Source organism: Penaeus japonicus, unplaced genomic scaffold, assembly GCF_977035675.1.
Source record: "Penaeus japonicus unplaced genomic scaffold, GWHDUDI00000001_assembly GWHDUDI00000040, whole genome shotgun sequence".
Lineage (NCBI taxonomy): Eukaryota > Metazoa > Arthropoda > Malacostraca > Decapoda > Penaeidae > Penaeus > Penaeus japonicus.
In genome coordinates, this window is record NW_028234442.1 from 8465072 (window position 1) to 8472571 (window position 7500).

Here is a 7500-nt window from a genome sequence, read left to right on the forward strand (position 1 = left end):
TTGATTCATTGAAATATAAATGTTAAGTAAATGGATGAAAAGCTAATACTGAATCTAGATAAGATATACTGAGATTCTAAACACTTTACCGAGTATTCACATAGATAGTAATGCTTTTAAAAGAGAATCCAATGACAATATCCAAAGCACTGAATATCCTCGGCACTGAAATGAGGTTTGAGTTGGGGTTACATACATCCAAAAGAGTAATGTTGGTAAATTGTGAGCAATATATTACTCATTGATGTATAGGCAGAAGGAATTGGAATTGAAAATTATGATGCATAGATAAAAAGTATAGTCTCATAATTGCAACTTTCTCCTTCACATACATCCAGGCATATATATATATATATATATATATATATATATATATATATATATATATATATATATATATATATATATATATATATATGTGTGTGTGTGTGTGTGTGTGTGTGTGTGTGTGTGTGTGTGTGTGTACAAGAGCAAGCCAAAAATACTGGACAAAATGAATTTTGTAAACTTTATTTGGCCAAAGGAACTGTTTCAATTTCAGTTCCTTCCCTCTCTCCTGCTCTTCTCTCTCTGTCTCGCTCCATCTCCCTCCCTCCATCTCAGCTTACCCTCTTCCCATCCTCCCTCCTTATATCTCTCTTCCTCCCTCTCCTTCTCTCCACCCCCTCTCTCCATCCTTCATCTCCCTCGGGTTGCGATGCAAGCAGAAATATTGCAAGCGCATGCAAATGAAGTCATTGCAGGTTGCCACATTCCTATCAAGCGGAGAGGTCATGCTGTCGCCAAGGCTCATGCTGTCTTGTGAGACTGTAGTTGTTTTTGTCTGTCTGTTCTTGCTTTTTCTTCTTTCCCTCCCCTCCTCTTCCTCCTTATCATTATCATCATTATTCTCCTCCTCCTCTTCCTACTTCTTTTCCATCTCCTTTTTCTTCTTATCATTATTATTATCGTCATTGCTCTCCTCCTCCTCCTCCTTTTTCTTATCATTATTATTATCATTGCTCTCCTCCTCCTTCCTTCCAAGCAAAACAAGCCAACAACCAAACGTCCTCGCCGGGCCTATTACCAGGTGAGCGACCGGAAGTCGTCTGCATATCTCAGGTGTCCTCATGGCCCGGGAACGTCATATGGTGCCTGTGTGTACATTTGTATGTGTTCCAATGTGCACATATGTGTGCACATTGGAACACATATGTATGTGTGTGTGTGTGTGTGTAATTGACCTGGCATAATTGTGTGTGTGTTTACATGCGTGTCTTTATGCGTTCTCTAATTATAGCAGTATGTTAATAGGCTTGGTAATGAGGCTAACCGACTGTAAAATCGACTGGCTGAGGCAGCTAGCGAGGAGAAACAGAGAGAAGGAGGCAAGATGTGCTTTTGTGTGTGTACATAGATGCATACGGACACACATGCAAACACACACACACGCACACACACACACACACACACACACACACTGAAAGAGAGAGAGAAAGAAGAAACAAGAATTCTAAATGGAATGAGGGAGAGCGGAAAGGGGAAGAGAGAGAGAGCGAGAGTGCGCGCGCGCGCGCGTGACAGCACTGCGGAGGAGAGAGTTCGCACACTGAAAGATGGCGAAGCATTCTTTCCGGTGATTTTAAATAATTCAAGTCATGTAATTGTCATTTCTGAAGGATGTTCACACACGTACACTCACGCCCGCATACGCACACGCGCACACGCGGCGTGGAAAGTACACACCCTTCTCGCTACGCACGGAGCATCATTTTAGGGCGCTCGCGCGCGCACGCAATCCATATCGAGAAACAGTTACGCTCGTGTCGGGCGCTCGACGGAGCACGGCGCACGTGCGTGCGGACGCACACACGAGCACATGTATACACACAGACACACAGTTTACAAAAACACGGACTTAAACACTTACATATGAGCTCTCTTTCTCCCATACTACACACACACACACACGGTGACAGTCTCTTTACCATAGCATCCTTTTTCTTTTATCTTTCTCTTCCTTCACCCCCCCCTCTCTCTCTCTCTCTTTCTTCCTACCTCCCTCCCTCCTTAAACTCTCTCTCTGTCTCTCTCCTGTCTCTCTTTCTCCCTCCCTCCCTCCTTAAACTCTCTCTCTCTCCCTCCCTCCGTAAACTCTGTCTCTCTCCTCTCTCTCTTTCTCCTTCCCTCCTTTCTTAAACTCTCTCTCTCTCTCCCTCTCTCTCTTTCTCCCTCCCCCTCTCTCTTATCTCTCCTGCCTCCCTCCCCCGTCTCTCCCACCCACACACACGCGTCACACATTCTTAGAAACTTACCTAACAAGACTTTTTATTAACTCAATATTCACACACAAATCTACACCAAATGCAACACTTACATAACTACATGAATCTTTGCAACAAAGAAAACCCCAAACGCAACATTCGTGCAATGGAAATGTTTCTTATTAAGTTGTTATGCAACCGGATTCGCAAAAAGTGCAACTGCAAGGAAATTTGTCACATCTTCGCATTAGTGTCACGTATATACATAAATATATACAAAGGTCGTAGATTTTTTTTTTATCATTTGATTTTATATGGAGATATAATATGCAATCTATCTTATAAGCTATCTGTTTGTTTGTTTGTTAATGGATATTTACATTCACCATAAATCTATTTAAACATGTAATGCTTTTATGACTTAATATGTTATTAAGTTATGTAATTATCGTGTCTTCCTTGAGGAAAATACGAGAGTATCTCAACAGATATATGTATATATATACATATATATATATATATATATATATATATATATATATATATATGTATGTATGTATGTATGTATGTATGTATATATATATATATATATATATATTATATATATATATATGTATTTATATGTATGTATATTATATATACATATATATATATATATATATATATATATATATATATATATTATATATATATATATATATATATATTATACATACATATACATAATATATATATATATATATATATATATATATATATATATATATTATATATATATATATATATATATACATATATAAAGAGAAAGAGAGAGAGAGAGAGAAGCGAGGCAGGAAGAGGAAAATGGAATGAAGGAGGAAGAGTGAGAGAGGCAGGGAAGGGGGAGTGGGGGGGGGGGGGATTTTGATGCCCTTTAGCTTGTCCGGATTCCATGGGCACCACGCCCTGCACGCCCACATGGACACACGCCATGCACGCCCATATGGACACACGTCATGCACGCCCACATGGACATGCACACACGTATACACACATAGTAATGCACATCTGCGTCCATAGAGAGATACACACACATGCACATATAAAACACACACACATGCACGTATAAAACACACACACATGCACATATAAAACACACACACACGCACATACAAAGCACACGCAGACACGCACATACAAAGCACACGCAGACACGCACATACAAAACACACACAGACACGCACATACAAAACACACATAGCTGAACATACACACCTACGCCTACACACCTCTTTCGCATTTTCTGTGTTTCTGCTTCCCTTTGTATCTCTCTCTATCTCATTTCCTTATATCCTTCAAGGTATCTTTCTTCGTTTTTTTCTTGTTTGTTGTCTAGCTTTTGATTTCCCCCCCTTTTCTCTATCTTTCTCCCCTCCCTCTCTCTTCTTTCTTCTTCATTTTCTTTCTTGCCTTCTCTTTCTCTCTCTATCTTTCTCCCCTCCCTCTCTCTTCTTTCTTCTTCATTTTCTTTCTTGCCTTCTCTCCTGGTCATTCTTTTCTTCATTACTCTTTTTCTTTCTCTCTCTCTCTTTCTCCCCTTCCCTCTCTCTCATAGTCGCTCCTTGTCTCTCACTCCTTCCTCTTCATTCTCTCTCTTCTCTCCCCACTCCCCCCTCCCCCCTCTGCCACTCACACTTCCTGTCACAACCTCTGTCACAGTTCGTCATGAATTATGAACTCGTCATTAACTGTTCATGGTTACGGTAATGAAGGTGGAAGAGAAGGGGAGGGGGAGGGGGAGGGGATAGGAGGTAAAGGGAGGGGGGGGGGAGGGAGTAGAGAGCTTCTGTTGTTACTCGGTGATGACGTCTCTTTTCTGCTGCTGCTTCGTATTCTTCTTATTATTATTATTGCTATCATTATCATTATTATATTATCCTTATCATTTATGTTTTTCACTGTCATGTCCTTTTAGTTGTTTGTATCTCTTCTCATCATGATTTTTTTATTTTCTTTTTCTTCACAGTCCAAACATACACACACACATACACACACACACACACACAGAGACACACACACACATAAAGACAATCACGTGTACATACACACAAATATTCGTACACACACGCACATAGAGTACAGTGGGCGCTCAACTGCCGTCTGGTCTGGCCAAGAACCGTTAATATATGCAAGGTTACACAGGCAGCTGGTGAAGGTGTAGGAGGCAGAGAGAGAGAGGAGGGGGGGGGAGAGGGAGGGAGGAAGAAGGAGGGAGAGAGAGGGAGAGAGATAGAGAGAGAGAAATGGGGGGGGGGGAGATAGATAGACAGATAGAAAGAAAGAGAGAGAGATATATAGATAGATGGAGAGAGAGAAAGAGAAAGAGAGAGAGAGAACATTAGAAAAGGAAAGAGAGAGAGAGAAGTAAAGAGGGACGGAGAAAAAGAGAAATAGAAAAACAAATAAATGATCAACGAAAATGCGACACAAAAATGAGAGAAAAAAGGGCTGGGGGAGAGGCCACACCCCCCCAGATTCCAACGCTCGTCTTTGCTCACCTCCAAAAGCAGAGTTCGGGAAAGCGACGCTGTGTCTTCAGCCTGGAAAATAATGGAAAATTGTCGTCATGACATTCTAATAAAAGATAATGGATATTAAGTCAATCAGTCGACGAATCAGTCTGTCGGTTGGATATTTTAGAGAGCTAGAGGATTGGTTATCAGTTAGGTAAGTGTTGTATCAAAATCATTATTGTCGTGTACTCAAACTCACACATATACATATGTATATAAAAGAGCAACAATAAACACACATATACATTCACAAACACCCATGCATATACATTTACAAGCATACACATAATGGCATATACAGGCACATAAAAGCACACATACACAAACACAAACATATACATACACATGCACAAACCTAACCTAACAAGCACACACACATATACATTCACATACCTACTCATACACATGAACAACCAAAACACAGATAAGCACATTTACAAACACATACGCAAATGAATATACTTACAAACGCATACACAAATACAGACCTCCCAAGACAAACACACATAATCAAACAGCAAACAAACACAAATACCCCCTCCCCTCTCCTTCACCAACACTCAACCAGCCTTCAGATGGTCAACCAACGCCAAGGTTAAAAAGATGGTTTGGTCACAAGCCAGAAAAATGGGTGGGGTGATGGGGGGGAGGGGGGTGAATGGGTCTTTGATGGGACGATGGGGCATTTCTGTGGGTGTTCTACGATCTTGGTTTGTACGTGTATATTTGCACGTATATAGAGAGAGGAGAAAGAAAGAGAGAGGAAGAAGGGGGTGGCAGAGAGAGAGAGAGAAAGATAGAGAGAAAAGAAACGAGAGAGAGAAGAGAGAGAGAGAGTGTGTATGAGACAGAGAGAGAGAGAGAGTGTGTGTGTGTGTGTGTGTGGGTGTGAGACAGAGAGACAGAGAGGGGGGGGGGAGAGAAAGGTAGAGAGAAAAAGCAAGAGATTAATTATGAAAAAAAAAATCATACTACATATAATGTTTATACATGAGAAATAGAGAAAGAGAGAGTTAACCAAACAGAGAGGAAGATAAACCGAGAAAGAAAGGAAGAAAGAAAGAAAGAAAAAAAACAATCACGTAACAAATAACAAAATGGCCACACACTTCTTACTCTTTCGCAATAAGGTTGACACTTGTCTCGAATGCTCAACAGGCGTAGACAAATAAAAACTGCCGCTCTAGTGACGAAAATAATGACGAGACAATCATACATTACAGAGAGGAGGGGGAGCAGGGAAGGGGAGGGGGCAGTGCGGACGCGCGAGCACTCCATGGCGGCCTTGGCGGTCGCGGTCCTCGTTGCGTTATTTAATCTCTTTCTGGAGCCTTCTTCGCCTCCTTTTTTCCTCACCCACAGTGAAATCCGAGAGTTCCATTCATTTTTTATTATTCTTAATTTATGTTATTTATCTTTCTTTGTAATCTTATTTGTTTACCATATTTTCTCTCTTTTGGGGGGATAACGAACGCCAAAAAGCGCGGGAAAGATCTTTTGAATCGGCAATCGACTGGCATTCGAATCTCCTTACGTTCGGTTATTGCGATCTGATCTTACGCTCTTCATTATTTTTTTCTTCTTCTCCCTGGCGGATTCCTTCTTTTTCTTCCTTGTCGAACATTCGTAGGCGAAGGAGAAAGGTATTCGTAATATGATGCCCAATCCGACTCGACCAGCTTTGGCGGCAGACTCGAATTCTTTCTGGTTTCCGGCGCGAATCCGTTTATTTATCTTTCTCTCCAACAATAAATCGTTTTGCACCGCCGTGGGCCCCGTGCATATACAAAACAATCCTTATCTTTGCTCTTTAAAAAGGAAGAGGAGCTAAAAGTGCTTGGATGCGCAATTATAAATAAATAAGACGATTGCAGCCGGAAAGGTGAAAGCTTATAAAGGCGTCTCTCACACCTTCGGACAACGCGAAAATCGCCTTAACGTGCAATGAGGATATGAATTGGCTTGCGTCAGGTGGTTTTCTTTGTAAATTAAAGACAGTGAAAATGAGAACGACAAAAAGAGAAGAAATGGAGAGACAAAGAACTGGGTCCCCTTTTTTCCTCCTTAAATTCGAGTTGACCCTCTTTCTCCTTCCATAATTCACATCATCATTTTTTCTTTAGTTTCTTTCTTTCGCGCCAATCATTAAAAAATGTAGATCTCCCAAGTAAGTCACCCTAAAAATGCAAAAACAATAACAACAAAGGCGATAAAAAACAAAAGAAGACAACCTTGTCCCAGCGGTCTCTAAGTCGCCTAGGCCGGTTGTCATTTGTCTAATTTTCCATAAAGATGAAAATATATTTCCTCTCATTTTAAACGTGCTATTGAGACCACCTACCTATATTTGTTATTCGAATATCCCAGATTCAGAAAACAACAATACTGTTTGAACAAAATTCGATAATAAGCCGGATTAAAAGGGATTAAAAAGATTTCGAGGGAGGGAAATACGACTGCCTGGCAACTCTCCCAGGGGAAACAGGAGGTCTTAAGGCAAACGTCTTTTTCTTGCTTAGAGTGAAAGGTGCAACCTCACTCGGATCTTGCCTTGTTTTTTTCATATTTTCTTTAATAATTTGAATATCTACCGTCTGTCTGTCTCTCAATCTAAAATGTCTCTACCTACACACACTGAAAGACAGATATTCCTAAAATTAAATTCCCCAACAATGGCGATTTTAGAATTAGTGTGAATAAATAGA

The 7500-nt window shown here is 40.6% G+C and overlaps 1 protein-coding gene across 3 annotated transcripts in view; it reads right to left on the reverse strand.

The window, feature by feature from the left end:
• Positions 1-7500, reverse strand: part of LOC122259986 (uncharacterized) — a 69756-nt gene that overhangs the window by 35623 nt on the left and 26633 nt on the right. For 2 of the 3 annotated variants that reach the window (XM_086533778.1, XM_043027032.2), the window contains exon 2: positions 4781-4822. The exons of the other annotated variant lie outside the window; for it this stretch is intronic. The gene's annotated coding sequence lies outside the window, so the exon portion shown is untranslated. The remainder of the gene's footprint in view (positions 1-4780; positions 4823-7500) is intronic. 3 annotated transcript variants of the gene reach the window in all.